The sequence below is a fragment of the Pan paniscus genome, chromosome 13 (genome assembly GCF_029289425.2).
Source record: "Pan paniscus chromosome 13, NHGRI_mPanPan1-v2.0_pri, whole genome shotgun sequence".
Taxonomy (NCBI): Eukaryota; Metazoa; Chordata; class Mammalia; order Primates; family Hominidae; genus Pan; species Pan paniscus.
Window position 1 is genome coordinate 25860586 of NC_073262.2, and position 16927 is coordinate 25877512.

Consider the following 16927-nt stretch of genomic DNA (forward strand, 5'->3'; position numbering starts at 1 on the left):
AACCTCCATCCTCACAGTGGTGAGGTGTTCCCCACTCACCTTAGAAAAACAGGACTTTCTGTTGAGATCATTCCCTCCCTCTCCCCTCCTATCAGGCCAGTTTGAGAGGAGGGTGGTCACGCATTCTTCCAAAGCAAAAGCTTTTCTACTCTCTAGAAAGTTTTGGTCAAAGAAGATTCACATATAATACAGAATACATGCTACCAGTGAGTAGTAAATTAAATTTTTCTGTTGCACTAAGAAGATAATAATTCTCCATTTGGACTGTAAAATAACTATTTGAGACATTAATGATTATACCAGGAATCTTCCTAAATTATATAAAATTTAAATAAAAATTAGAGAAAAAATTTTCTTTTAAGACAAAGATTATCTAAGAGCATTCCCTTAAACCAAAGGAAAAAAGCAAAGACTATATAGTATCACTTTATAGCCCTATGAGGATAATATATAATGCCTACAATCAGAAAAAAAAACAAAGTTTTAAAAAATTATACACAGAAAAGATAGGAAAAAATATATATACTTTTCAAATCTTATCAATAAATATACTAGAGGGGTAAATTGCTTTTTACTTTTCACTTTTCTGTGTTTTCTGAAGCTCTCATAGCATGTATTAATTTATAATGGAAAATTAATTTATAATGGAAAACAACTTTTTAAAAGATGTTTAAATTATTAAAACATTCAAAGATTAAAATGTTTATTAAGGATCATAATGAATAAATATAAAATATGATCGGGAAAAAGCATTCACAACTGATCATGCCACCTTTCCCAGATAAACCATTTACATATTATGTACCAGCGCTTCTCAAACTGAAGCAGGCATAAGAACCACCTGCAGAGTGTGTTGAAATACAGGTGATAGGAATAGTAGGCAGCCATAAAAAATAAGGAAATCATGTCCTCTGCAGGAACATGGATGTGGCTAGAAGCCATTGTCCTAAGCAAATTAACATGGAACAGGAAACCAAATACCACATATTCTCTCTTAGAAGTGAGACCTAAACATTGGGTACTCATGGAAGTAAAGATAGCTACAATAGACACAGGACTACTAAAGGGGAGTGGAAGGAAGGGGTGCAAAGGTTGAAAAGCTAACTATTGGGTACTATCCTCACTATCTGGGTGACAAGATCAATTGTACCCCAAACCTCAGCATCATACAGTATACCCATGTAACAAACTTGCACATATACCCCCTAAATCTAAAAGAAACCAAGGAGTAATAAATAGAGGATGAGAGCAAATGAGAAAAGAGAGGAGGTAGTGCAGAGAAGAGAAGAGGAGGGAGAATGTTGGAGGGTGAAGAAGGAATCAAAGGTAGCATGGAGTATGTAATGCCATATACATAACTGTTGCTCAAAAATATTTATTAAATTTGAAGTTAATAAATGTTTTTGAGCAACTGTTATGTATATGGCATAACATTGGAACCAACCTAAATGTCCAACAATGATAGACTGGATTAAGAAAATGTGGCACACATACACCATGGAATACCATGCTGCCATAAAAAATGATGAGTTCATGTCCTTTGTAGGGACATGGATGAAGCTGGAAACCATCATTCTCAGCAAACTATCCCAAGGACAAAAAACCAAACACTGCATGTTCTCACTCATAGGTTGGAATTGAACAGTGAGAACACATGGACACAGGAAGGGGAACATCACACACCGGGGCCTGTTGTGGGGTGGGGGGACGGGGGAGGGATAGCATTAGGAGATATATCTAATGTAAATGACAAGTTAATGGATGCAGCACACCAACATGGCACATGTATACATATGTAACAAACCTGTACATTGTGCACATGTACCCTAAAACTTAAAGTAGAATTAAAAAAATAATAAATTTGAAAAAAAAAAGGAAACAAATAATGGTTAATAGAACATAGTGTCTCTAGACACAAGACACAAATGGGTAGCCAAAAATGGTACTGCCCAATCTGTGCCATGGGCCACTGAACTACAGCCCATGAACTAGCAGCCTATTTTTGTAAATAAAATTTTATTAGGGCCGAGTGCGGTAGCTCAGACTCGTAATCCCGACACTTTGGGAAGCCAAGGTGGGCAGATCTCTTGAGTTCAGGAGTTACAAACCAGCCTGAGTAACAAGGCGAAAACTAGTCTCTATGAAAAATACAAAAAAAAAGGGCCAGACACAGTGGCGTGCCCCTGTAGTCCCAGCTACTTGGGAGGCTGAGGCAAGAGGACTGCTTGAGCCTGGGAGGTGGAGATTGCAGTGAGCAGAGATAGTGCTACTGCACTTCAACCTGGGCATCAGAGCAAGACCTTGCCTCAAAAATAAATAAATAAATAAGTTGTATTGGAACACACAACACAAAAGACCCCCACAGGTGATAGAACCTGATAATCTGCATTTTAACAAGCTCTCAAGTAGTACTGATGCTGCCAATCAACCGGGCTCACTTTGAGTAACCAGGTTTGATGCAGCAGGAAGTAACTGGAGTCTAGCTTGGGTTCTCTCCCAGGAAGCATGCCACGCTTATTCTAGATTGGGCAGAAGAGAAAGTGAACTCAAGATTCCACCTTCTTTCAGAGTTCTAAAGCAGGAGCACAGATTCATTTCTCTCTAATCAACCCTTGGTGATTAAATGCTTAGTCATGTCCTTACTAGGGGGCCAATGAAATTAAGATAATCATGATTCCAGGACTAACGAGCTTGTTACAGCATCTGATGGGACCAGCCTTTGGATCAACTTGGCAGACTGCCTCTGCCCTCCCTAGAATTCTCCATACACTTAGCAAGTCTTTTGACAGTAGTTTTCAAACACACATTGTTTCCTACAATGATTTTGTTGGATGTCTAAGAATAGGAGGTAGTCCATGAATTCAGTATCTATCACTCCTAAGGAGACAAAAGAAGGCAGACATACACTTCATGAGCTGCCCAAGAGGGAGGGAGGGTGAACTTCAAAACAGTTCAGGCAGTCCCTGCCCTTTTACTCCCAACCATGCACTCCTCAGACACGTCGCATTCCTCTGGGAATCAATGCCAAAAATCATACTCAGAAACTCCATAAAACCTCAGTAATAGACTGCAGTGCCTAAGAAATTACTCAGGCCCCACTCAAACTCCTGTACCAGGCAAGCCAACCAAAGCACCAGAGGGTGACCATCATGTTTCCTTACACCCTAAGGAAGAAGGTACCTGGCTGAGAGGCCTCCACGTTTCAGGCAGTGACAGCCCCTGAGAGGAACTAACTTAATTAACCATTCAGATGAGCACAGAGAATTCCCACCAGCCTCCAGGTCCCCAAACGCCACATCTGCCATTTATTCCCAGTGCTGTCATTTCCTGCCTGCAGTGAGCTAATTACACGCAGTGGGAATTCTGGAGCTGCCGGTTCTAATGTTTATCTACTGTTAACTTGTTGTGTGACCTCAAAGATATGTCTCTAGTGCCTTTATTTCCTCTGCTATAAAAGCAAGATAAGGGAATGACATGCTTGACAAAGTGTCCTAATATAATACTATAGTCATTGCTATCCTCAAGATGCTCACAGGAATTGTAATTAACATGTCTCTTTTACTGAGGCCTTTAAAGATAACTGATGACATGTTGTCAAAAGTATGGGATCTCAAATGATATTTTCTCTTTTGTTAAAACAGGTTTTAGTGGCAAATGCTACCTATAAAACTGTTGATAAAAGCGGTATTGAATGTGCTTCTTTGTAAATCATTGATTCATTCAAGGGAGTGTCCATAACCATAACTCTAATCATGACTTCATAAGTAGAAAATATACTAGAAAAGTCATCCTAAGTTAGTTTTCCATAACCTTAATATCCAGCATTGGAAACATAAGCAAAATAGGGCTGTACTTCTAAAACTATGTTTTAGAAGACTAGTTAGTGACAAAGTCTGTGCTGCTGTATCAGAAAAGCTGGTTACAAAACATTTTGTATAAAAAACAATCAGTATAACCAGATTTTGTAAGTCTATATGGCCATGGAAAAATATTCAATAAATGGTAGCTATTAAATTCCGCATCTATCTGCTATGGCCGTTGCCCTTTTCTTCTGCATTTGAGTTAGCAATATATTCCAGTTATAACATATTGTTAATCATTTATGTGTCACAAATTTACTGTGAATTGTCCCAGTCTTTTATATAGAAGTTTTAAATTAAAATATTCAAACTTGTTTGTTTTTTTCCTTGCTAGTTGCTTCTTTTGCTTTAAAGCCACAGAAATTGTTGTTCCTGTGCAAACCTAATACATATTATGTTTTCGGCTACTTTTTCTATAATTTGATTTGCAATATTCAACCCTTTGGAATTTATTTCTGGGATATGGCATGTTTAGTGGGTTCTAAATTGATACTTTATTATGTTCAACCCCTGTGTTAAATAATCCTTTCTCACTACTTTATTTTGAAAACTTTAGCTACATGTAGTTGGCAAATTATCCTAATTCACTTTTAAAATATAAGACATAAACAACACAGAGTAAAAACCCAAATATACATGGCAGCTTTTTAAGAAATCTCAGTCAGACATTATCAACAAATCAAATCATCATCAAGCCATTTCCACCTCAGTGGAGCATCAATCAGCTAAGAATTCCTGTTAAAATCAGTCCTTCCTATTTAGGGGAAGACTTTGACAATGTAATTGTAGGGTATATAAGTATATGGTAGCTGAGTCATCAACTACTGCTTGAATTCAATAGTGTTATGGGGCGGGGCTACTTCTTGGGTGGCAATGTTATTCTGTCCCTGAAACAACTGAAAATAACACCCCTTGGCCCGAAAAAAATAAAAGTAAAGAAGTAAAACTCATTGTTTAATTTGGTCAAGATTTGGCACCATCGTTTTCACTCTACTGATTTTTCCTCCAGATATATTACAAACCTGACATACACGAAATGTACCATATAAATTTGCACTTGTTAGGTTTCTAATGTCTGCATCTTGCCATTCCCATTAAGATATAAGTTCCTGAAATGCAAAGGCTGTGCTTAATAGGGAAGGAAGGAAGAGAGAGAGAGAGGGAGAAAGGGAAGGAGGGACTTGGTGAACCTTGCAGCTCCTTCTTTACCGAGCCTTGCTTACAGGGGACACTCAGGAAAATCTGCCATTAGACAAGTATTTCAGGACTTCAGCCACAAATGATACTTAACCAAAAAAAAAAGAACATGTATCACTGAAAGCTTTCATTTGAATTCATCTCCCCTACTGACTAATACAGACAGATTTTTGCCATCGATTCACACCCTGAAGCACAGGACATGATGATCTTTCTTTTCATTTGCATAGCAACGATTTGTCATTATCTGGCCCTATTTTTTACTCAACAAAATAACATTGCACCTTTAAGATTTCTGCATGTCTATTCTTGTCGTGGTTATTTTGAATTATGCCTTTTAGAAGCAAGTACTTTAAGAAAAAAAAAATCATCACTTCTCAGGTATACATTTGGCTTGATTTTATAATGTAAGCTTTTCTGGGTTCATTTTCCTGTTGCTTTTCCACGTAGGGAAGGAATGCCTGAGAGAGGTTCCTCTGGAGCAACAGAGTTGATGAAGTCCTCAACTTTGTAATCTCTGCTTTTAATCCCCTTCTCTAATAAATGGGCTAGAGAAAGCACTGCCATCATCGTGATCATCATCAATGCTACAATTTACTGAGCATCTTCTAGATGCCAATCACACTGCTACATATTTTACATGTTATTTTCAGTGCTGTTTTTGTTATCCAAAAGATTCTGCCGGGCGCGGTGGCTCACGCCTGTAATCCCAGCACTTTGGGAGGCCGAGGCAGGTGGATCACCTGAGGTTGGGAGTTCGATACCAGCCTGACCAACATGGAGAAACCCCGTCTCTACTAAAAATACAAAATTAGCCTGGCGTAGTGGCACATGCCTGTAATCCCAGCTACTTGGGAGGCTGAGGCAGGAGAATTGCTTGAACCCGGGAAGGCAGAGTTTGTGGTGAGCTGAGATGGCGCAGAGCTGGGATTGCGCCATTTTTACTCCAGCCTGGGCAGCAAGAATGAAACTCCATCTCAAAAAAAAAAAAAAAAAAGATTCTACGATGTTTCTCCTTCCTATCCCTGAAAAAATGCTCAATTTAATCTTACACTTAATTATTAGGTGTAATTTTAGAGATAACGTTTAACTTTTTAACCTAATAAATAACTATCATTATAAGAAATTTGATGCTTACTTTTATAATGTACTTATATTCTCAAATGTAAAATAGAAAAGTATACCCTATAAGAATGTCTTGCCTGTCCCCATTTCTCTCTTTTCTGTCTGGGAAGAATGGATATGTTTGTCATACAGCATAAGGAATCCAGGGAAAAGGAGGGAGATTATTTTACATGCTGGCAAAAGAATGGTATTTGACTCCTTCCATCACTGCCCCCATCCTCCAAAGCCCCGGGGAATCCAGGAGAACTGAGAGGTAGAGTTACACACCAATAAATACTATCTGGGCTGCCTCCCCCTGTCCTTTCTCCCAGCATTTGTCTAGGGTGACAACTTGAGAGTCAGGCTTGCCTCACAGGGGGCTACCAGGGAGAAGAAAGAAAACCCCAAGGAATCCACCAAAAATGCAATTCCTTCAATTATACTGGAATAGAGTCACCTAAAAACACATATAAACAGACACATATTTTATTACTAAATCTAAACATTAAGTCTTATAGCAATTTACATTCATGACAAACCATGTTCAAGAATGCACTGCAAGGATCGCTGGAGCCCAGGAGGTCAAGGCTGCAATGAGCTATGATGGCTCCACTGCACTCCATCCTGTGGGACAGAGCAAGACCCTGTCTCAAAAAAAAAATGCACTGCAGCCTGGTAAGTCTGAGAAAGGCTACAGAGCATGCCTGCAGAAACACCTCTGCTCATCTCTAAGCTTTCCATTAAGTATTACTGGAGATACCACCATCCTCACCTCATTCCGCAGAGTCTAGATCCAAATCCACACTAGCATATTTTCCCTTCTCTCTCAAAGGCTCTGAAAGCAAGAGAAAGAACACATTTGCTAGGCCCAAAGGTTAAGTTCTAAATGACTGTAGGAAGGTCACTAATTGAAACCAGACCCTTGGGGTACCAAGCATGCCCAAGGTGGGTGTTGAGTGCCCATCATGGAAGCTCCCTCTGGGAAGCTACAAAGATGCAGATCAGGAGACATTAAATGCAGCCTGTGCCCCATAATGTTGACCCTGATCCTTCACCTCTCCCTGTGCTCCTACCCTTTTGGAAGTGACTCTGTAGCTCCTCCTACTATAGGAGAGCAATATAATTCTGGGCTTTGCTGGGTGGGAGCCTAGACCTTAAGAGGATTGCAAGTTTCCTCTTACCCCTGACAGCTGTACCACTGCCTTGGGAAGCTGCCCCGGGATGCCACTGCCCTCAGCTTGGGTCCCAAACTGCATGTCCAGCCAGGTCTCAGCCAAACCCCGGGAAACTCACAAATGCAGGAGTAATAATAAATAATTGTTGTTTTAAGCCACTGTGTTTTACAGTATTTTTACATGGTATTATTACACCAGTTAACTAATACACAGTGTAGGAGATTGCTCATAGAAAATATGATATGTCCCCTTCCCAGAAAAGGGATAACTAGATTTTTGTATGTGCTGTAGTTATGAGAGGTTTAGGTGAATTTACTTAGTTATTCCTCATAACAACCCTACAAGACAGATAAGATTTTTATCCCTATTTTAAAGATACAGCAGCAGAGACAGTTAAGTAACTTGCCCACAGTTGGAAAGTGGTCAAGGCAGGATTCAAACCCCAGTCACCTGGACCCGGAGCTGTTGCTTGTAACTTCTGTGCTAAATGGCCTTGCAAAGTGCCTAGCCCACCTTGCCTAACCATTTGCTGTGGGTTCCCATGCCCTCTGGATAACATCTGACGTGACCAGCACTAGTAATTAGTGCAGTAGTCAAGGCCCTGCATAGCTCAGTGCCTGATTATCCTGTCCTGACTCCTGCCCCCTCCTCCTCCTCCTTCTCCCTCCCTACCCCTCCCTCAAGGCCTGCTCCGACCATGCTGAGCCTACAGTTTACCAAATCCACCAACTCCCTCACAACTTTGCACCAGCCACTCCTGCCTGAACCACCTTTAGGTCACCTTCTGGGACACAGGCCCAGGGAAAACTTCTGAAGGAACCATTTCCTGTCCCCAGGCAAGTGCACAGGCTGCTTTATTCTGAGTGTTCTCCCAGGCTCCAGAAAGTTCTCTACAGAGCACTAAGGACTCCAGGCTGTGGCTGTCTGCTCAGTTCTTGTCTGAGCAGGATGAAAGCCCCTTGAGAGCATGGCCTAAGACCTGTTCATCTTTCAGCCCAGGGTCAGCAGGGTGCCTGCTCCCATAGTGAGAATGCAGTAAAAACTGGCTACATTAAAAGGCAGGTGAACGGAACAACGCCGTAATGAAGAAATGGATACGGAGACAGGAGATTTGAAATTTCATTTTAAAATAACCAAGTCTTCATTTCTAATAACGTTAATTAAACTGCTCAACACTCCTGGGTCTCCAGCTATATATTCTTCAGTTGGAATCCTTCTTTCATAACGGTTTCCTCTGCCAAGGCTGATGTGTTCAACAGAATGTCTTGGGACAAGTGACAAAAGGCACTATATTGGCTTGGAACCATGGAAGGAATTGAAGGCCTACTTCCTAAACATTCATTCCTGGCAACGCAAAAGTCCCTGTACTGTGCTTCCAAAGGAAATGGAGGAAAGTGTGTGGCACAGGAATGCACATTATTAAGGAGTGAAAGGAAAAGATTCCCATGACAGGGAACAGAGAGGTAGGGACTTGATATGGGGTCGAAAAGACTTACTTAACAGGAGCTAGCAAGTGACTCATGGGGAGGCCCAACCCTCACTCAGAATCCTGTGCAGCTGACAGGTGGTTATTACTGCCATGCCCTCAGGCTTCCCTCAAAGAGTCAGGGCTCCATGGCCTGGCAATACCTACAGAGAGCTGAACAGGGCACAAGATGGAGACCGTGGCTGCCCTCAAAATCTCACATCTCCAGGCCTCTTACAAGAGACAGATCACAATCATGAAGCATAAAGGGAACTATATCCAAGAAGAGTGAAATGGACTGGCTGGGCGCTGTGGCTCATGCCTGTAATCCCAGCACTTTGGGAGGCTAGGGCAAGTGGATCACCTGAGGTTAGGAGTTCAAGACCAGCCTGGCCAACATGCTGAAACCCCATGTCTACTAAAAATACAAAAATTAGCTGGGCGTCGTGGCAGACGCCTGCAATCCCAGCTACTAGGGAGGCTGAGGCAGGAGAATCTCTGGAACCTGGGAGGTGGAGGTTGTAGTGAGCTGAGATGACATCACTGCATTCTAGCCTGCGAGACAAGAGCAAAACTCCATCTCAAAAATAAAATAAAATAAAAGAGTGAAATGGACTGTTTCTAGAGTCAGAGGCTGAGACTCCATAAACACAAATTCCTGTCCCAATGACAGCCTCATAATCACTAATGAGCAGTGTTTCTGTTGCTGAAAACACACATTCCTTGCTTGTGTTACCTGAGAAAGATGGGGAGCCCCAGAATAATGGATGCTTCTTGGTCTCTTTTACATTAAGCTTGGACCAAAATGCAGAGTTATAGACAACTGAATGTAAGAATCAGAAGAGATCTTTGAGATCAGGGCACCTAGTAGTTTTCACTTTGTTCAAACAAAAGCTTACAAAAGCATAAATATAGGAGAGGAAACTGAGACTGCTCCCATTGGAGTATAGGGGCCAGGAACCCCAGTTGTTGGTGCAAGGACAACCTCTGAGATGGCTTGATGGAGGCTTGGGAATTTGGTTGGAAAATCACGCATTTAGTCCAAACCTGCATTTTGCAGATATGAAAACTATGGTTCAGAGGGCCAAGGCAACTCATCCAAGGTAACTCATCCAAGGTCACACAGTCAGAAGGCAGAAGGACCAAGAACAGAACTCAGGTTCCTGGCTGCCAGTCAAAATGCCCTTTCTTCTACATGTTGAATGCCACCCATTTCCTAGGAATGGACCTCCATACTTTCCCTGCCTCAGTCCCCACTAGCAAGTTCCAGGCCACTCTAGGGCTTAGGCTATGGTAAACAGTAACTGAGTAACAATACGTCTTATGGATGCATTCATCACACATCACAGGGAAAGCTCTGCTATGACCACCAATCCCCACCCCAGCTCAGCCCTGAAACGGTCAAATAATCGGAGGCTTGCGATGACCTGCAACTTTCTCAGGATCCCCTTTCCACCCCCTTTCCTCTTCTGTTGCATTTCTTACAGCACTGAATTAAAGGACTGCCTGCAATGCTGTAATTCTTCCATTTGCTGGGTTCGTCCCTACACAGTATTTGTGTTTGGTTTTAAAATGCTGTTTGCTCCACTTTTAATTTCCTTTTAGAGAGCTGCAAGAGAGAAGCCAATATTTAATCATAGGGACTGGAGGGGACTTTACAAACCGCTTACAAGGCAAAAATAGAGTAGTTATTTTCCTATTTCCCTTCTGATTGAATTGGCTGCTGTATCATATGCAGTAAACAATGTGAACCCGAAAGCATTTTTACATCCTTATCTCACCCTTTCATGTAATCAAAAGAAAAAATGCACTGTAATAAAAAAAAAAGTGCAGGGCAGGGTCAGGGTGGGAGACTAGAACTTTGTATTTATTTAAAAGTTAATTAAACTTGAAAGGTTTGTGGAGACAATTCATTTTCTTTTGTAGCCTGAGACCATAAGTTTTGCATTCCATTTTGCCAATAGAATAATAAAAAGTAACCTGATGTTATTTTCATCCTAATAATAAATAATATATAATAAAACTAGAATAAAGAGTTTCTTTTTAAATAGAAAAGTAAAAATGAAAACACATGAGTCATACAAGTCTGAATTGACTTATCAAAAAACTACATAAATCATTTTAAGGTATGACCTATGTAATTGCTTTACTTTCACTCTTTTCTGGAAAGATGACTTTGCAGTAAGCACACAGGCTTGACTTTGCAGGCATCCTAGTTAATCCTCTGAATTGACAAATTTTAAATAGATGGGGTATGCTCTTTACAAAGAAAGTTGAACATACAACTAATAAGAACAGGAAGGACCCCCAAAGCTTTTGGGTAACTCAGATGTGGAGTCGGATAACGTACCCTCCTTGTCAGTTCCTGGTCATAAGCATCTATGGACAATGCTGAGTAGTCTTCGCAGGTGAGGAGAAGCAGGAATCCTAGGCGAGTCATATTGAAGATGAACGCATGGCTGGTGTTAGATTACCCAAACCAGACACAACAAATGGAGCCAAGAGTGGGCTGTACACAGATTGCCTCCCTACAGAGGATGTTGTATGTATGTGTGTGCATGCATGTATGTGCATGCATGTGTGTACGATAAAACATTTCAAAGAAATAAGAGTTACTGATGAGAGAGAACAAGAATTGTTAAATAAGGTAAGCAGTTCCTCCTCTTGGAAAATGTGGACTCACTGGAAAAAAAGATTTCCAAGGCTCCAGTTCTACAATTCTTTGATTCTACAAGGTAGAAAGTGAATCTTCCAACAGCACATTGAGACCCCAAAATCCTGATGGTGAAGCCCACGTTGGTCACCTGTTTCCTTCTGACAGTGGTTACTCTTTAATGGAAACCACTTGCCAGAATATGAAACTTCCTAATCCCTGTGTGTCTCCCCTCCATGAGCACCCTGGGGACATGGCCTGTGTTTCATTCATCTTTGGGATCCCAGCACAGTACCTGAAGCATACAGTGGGCACCCCAAATTGTGGAAAGGCAGGATAGAAGGCTAGTACTTAAATTTTATTCAAAATATTGAATACTTACATATTGGATAATGTTAGTCAAACTCCTTGGCACCTATGTGTTACATGAATATGTTCTTCAATTAAAATATTTCTTTTCTAGTAGCCATTATGCCAAGCCTCCCTATGCACAGGACAAAGGAAATATTCCCTAGGAGAAATCAGCCCGTACCTCCTGCTCTATCACTCAGATTCTTAAGAGTATAAAAGTGATCATAGAAAAACAGCATAAATCACACTTGCCATCTCACTGATCAGGAATGTCAGACAGAACAAGACAAGGATGTTGCTCTCAGCACTATGTGCTGTCTTTTCTAGCAAAGGCAATTAGGCAAGGAAAAGAAATAAAAGGCATTCAGATTGGAAGAAAGAAGTAATACTACCTCCATTTGGAGATGACATGATCTTGTATGTAGAAAACCCTAATAAATTCACCAGCAAACTGTTAGAGTTAATTGACAAGTTCAGCAAGATTTCAGGATACAAGATCGAAACACAAGAATTAACTGTATTCCTATGCACTACCAATGAACAACCCCCAAAATGAAACTGACAATGTCATTACACTGCATCAGAAAAGATAAAGCAGGAATCAATTTAACAAGAGAAGTGCATAACTTGTAAGCAGAAAATTATAAAACATCATTGAAAGGAATGAAAGAAGACCTAAGTAACCGGAAAAGCATCCCGTTTTCATGACTGGAAGACTTACATTGTTAAGATGGCAATACTCTTCACATTGATTTACAAAATCAGTGCAACCTCTAGCACAATTCCAGCTGGCCTTTTTGGTAGAAATTAACAAGCTCATCCATGGAAATGGAAGGGACCCAGAATAGCCAAAATAACACCGAACAAGAAGAAAAAAGTTGGAAGACTTATACTTCTCAATTTCAAAACTCTCACAAAGCAACAATAATCAATATTTTGTGGTACTGCCAACAAGGACAGATGCACAAATCAATGGAATAGAATTGAGAATCTAGAAATAAAGCCATGTATTTATGGTCAGTTGACTTTTGACAAGGTTGCCAAAACAATTCAATGGCAGAAAGAACACTCTTGGCAACAAACAGTGCTGGGACAACTGGGAAGCCACATGCAACAGAATAAACGTGGACTCCTAACTCATACTGTATACAGAATTGACTAAAAATAGATCAAATATCTACATGGAAGAGCTGAAATTATAAAATTCTTAGAAGAAACCTATGTGACCTTGGATTAAGCAATGGTTTCTTAGATGTGATGCCAAAAGCACAAGCGAAAAAAAGAAAAAAAATAGATAAATAGGACTTCATCAAAACTAAAAACTTTTTTTTTTTAAATAGGGTATCACTCTGTCACTCAGGCTGGAGTGCCGTAGTGCAATCATGGCTCACTGCAGTCTCAAACTTCTGGGCTCAAGAGATTCTCCAGCCTCAGCCTCCCGGGTAGCTGGAACTGCCGGTGCACGCCACGATGCCAGGCTAATTTTATTTTTTCTTTTTTGTAGAGACAGAATCTGCTGCATTGCCCAAGCTGGTCTTGAATTTCTAATCTCAAGTGATCCTGCCACCTCGGCTTACTCAGGTTACAGGTGTGAGCCACTGCACTGGTCAAAATTAAAACCTTTCGTGTTTCGTGTTTCAAAAGATACTACTAAGAGAATGAAAAGACAGCTTACAGAATGCAATAAAATATTTGCAAATCTTATATCCAATAAGGGTCTACTATCCAGAATACGTGAAAATAAGATAATAACTCTAGAATAAAAAGACAAAAGAATCTTAAAATGGCAAAGTATTTAAACAGATATTTCTCCAAAGAAGATATACAAATGGCCAGTAAGCATATCAAAAAATTCCCAACATCATTAGTTATTAGGAAAATGCAAATTAAAACCACAAAGAAATATTACTTCACACCTACCAGAATGGCTATAGCAAAAAGATTGACAAAAAAATCGTCAGTAAGAATATGGAAAAATTGGAACCCTCATACATTGCTTGTGGGAATGTAAAATGGCACAGCTGCTTTGGAAACAGTCTGGCAACTTCTGAAAGGTTAAACATACAGTTACCATATGATCCAACAATTATACTCCTAATTGTATATGCAAGAGAACTGAAAACATTCCACACAAACACTTATACATGAATGCTTACAGAAGCATTATTTGTAATAGTCAAAAGTGAAAACCACCCAAATGTCCATCAACTGATAAATGGATAAACAAAATGTGGTGTATTTGTACAACGGAATATTATTCAGCCATCAAAAGGAATGAAGTACTGGCTTATGTTATAACCTTGAAACCATTATGAACCTCAAACCTTGAAAGCATATGCCAAGTGAAAGAAACCAGACACAAGAGACCACATATTGTAGGATTCTATCTATATGAAATGTCCAGAGCAGGCAAAGGCAAATCCATCAAGACAGAAAGTGGATTAGTGGTTGCCAGGGAATGGGGGGAGGTGGGAACAGGAAGCAGTTGTTAATGGGTATGAGATTTCTTTTTGGAGTGATAAAACCCTCCTGGAATGAGGTAGTGATGATGGTTGCACAACTTTTTAAATATATCAGAAACCACTGAATCGTATACTTTAAAGAGGTAAATTTTATGGTATGTGTATTATATCTCAATTAAATAATAACAGTGAGATACTTTCATATACTATTGGTGAAAATGTTCAGTGATAGAACTTCTTGGAAGAGAGGTTTGAAAATGGGTATTATATTTGACCCAATAGTTCAAATTTAAGAATTTAACCTCAGTAAATAATTAGGAATGTTACAACTTTAGCTGTAAACACGTTCTCTGCAATGTTGTTTATAGTATCAAAATATTGGAAATATCCTAAAGGTACAATGAAGACTTTGTTAAGCTATTTATGGTACATTCATTCAACAGAATACAATTCAGTCATTAAAATTATGTTTATGATATACTGTTAACAAGACAAGGAATATAAAAGCACAATGTGCAGTATGATCCTATTTTGTTTTTTTTAACTATGTATCTATCTTACCTCCATATGTATGTATGTATGTACGAATGAAAGGTATCTATCATACCTCCATATTATAGAAATCATAAAACTATTCTGTCCAACACTAGCTGGTAGACACATGCGAATATTTAAATACAAATTAATTAGAATTCATCAAAATTAAAAAATTCAACTCTTCAGTTGCACTTTCCACATGTCAAGTGCTCAATAGCCTCCCAAGAACAGTGGGTACTGTATGGGGTGGCAGACAGCATTTCCATCAAGGCAGAAGCCTCCATTGAAACAAGCCAATAGAGAAGAATGGACACCAAATGGGCTTATGGCGGCTTCTCGTTTTCTTCTCTTTATGTTTATTTTCCCCTTTTTCTATAATAAACATAAATGTTTAGAATAAAAGAACATTGTTATTTTATTTTTTTAAAGAGTCAAGGTAAACTAAAACAGGGAAGAAGGGGACTCAAAAAGCACTCACAGGCATAGTCACCCACTTGGCGTGCTGCAAATTGAGCAAGTCCCTTCAATCTGGACAGCAGTGGGGCTGGTGTTCATCATCTCCTTTGCCCAGGCAACACCTCTGCACCCACCGAGCTGTGGTTGGTGGGGAATAGGGAGTAGCCCCAGACAACACCACAGACTCCCAGTGTCCTTACCTGAAGTTCAGCAATTTTCCACGAATAAATTCTTCTCAGGTTGTTGCATGCCTTTGATAGATTACCAGAGTGATAAAATGGCTGCTTCTGTTCATTTTGTCCAGATTTATAGTAGCTTTCAGGGAAAGAGAACTTGCTGACCTCCTCATTTGGCCATAGCCAGAAGTCCTGACTCCTAACATAGATTCAAAAAGTAATAATCCTGGAAAGGCACATGGTTCACACCTGTAATCCCAGCACTTTGGGATGCTGAGGCGGGCGGATCATGAGGTCAGGAGATCGAGACCATCCTGGCCAACATGGTGAACCCCTATCTCTACTAAAAATACAAAAACTAGCTGGGTGTGGTGGGGCGTGCTTGTAATTCCAGCTACTCGGGAGGCTGAGGCAGAAGAATCGCTTGAACCCAGGAGGCGGAGGTTGCAGTGAGCCAACACTGTGCCACTGTACTCCAGCCTAGCGACAGAGCGAGACTCCATCTCAAAATAATAATAATAATCCTAGTATTGTATGAGGCTTAGGAGAAAAGGCACTCTCAAATTCCCAGGTGATAAAATAAATTAGTTCATGCTTTCTGGAGGACAACATGGGAAATATATATCCAAAGCCTTAAAAATAATATAGCCCAAAGTGCTGGGATTAGGCGGGCAGATCACTTGAGGTCAGAAGTTCCAGACCAGCCTGGCCAACATGGTGAAACCCTGTCTCTACTAATAATACAAAAATTAGCAGGGCATGGTGGCACATGCCTGAAATCCCAGCTACACAGGAGGCTGAGGTAGGAGAATCGCTTAAACCCAGGAGGAGGAGGTTGCAGTGAGCCAAGATTGCACCACTGCACTTCAGTCTCGGCAACAGAGTGAGACTCCATCTCAAAAATAAATAATAATAATAATAATATAGCCCTTTACTCACTTATGTCATTTCTAGAAACTTATTCTATTAAAATAATCATGGGTATGCTCAGAGATTCAGCTACCAGAATGTATATGACAGAGCTGTTTATAATAGCAAAAAGCTGAATTCTAGCTGAAAGTATAGCAACAGATATACCTTCATGATTAAATACAAAATACATTAAAAATAATGTTGTTGGCCGGGCGCGGTGGCTCACGCCTGTAATCCCAGCACTTTGGGAGGCCAAGGCGGGTGGATCATGAGGTCAGGAGATCGAGACCATCCTGGCTAACGTGGTGAAACCCCATCTCTACTAAAAAATAGAAAAAATTAGCCGGGCGTGGTGGCAGGTGCCTGTAGTCCCAGCTATTCGGGAAGCTGAGCAGGAGAACGGCGTGAACCCAGGAGGCGGAGCTTACAGTGAGCCAAGTTCGTGCCACTGCACTCCAGCCTGGGCAACAGAGCGAGACTCCATCTCAAAAATAATAATAATAATAATAATAATAATAATATTGTTCAGGGATATTTAATGACATAGAAAATGTTGATAAATGTTATGTTTTAAACATG

At 40.2% G+C, this 16927-nt stretch overlaps 1 protein-coding gene across 8 annotated transcripts in view; it reads right to left on the reverse strand.

Moving 5' to 3' along the window:
• LYPD6B (LY6/PLAUR domain containing 6B) overlaps positions 1-16927 on the reverse strand; it is a 177283-nt gene that overhangs the window by 147313 nt on the left and 13043 nt on the right. The gene's annotated exons all lie outside the window — the stretch shown is intronic.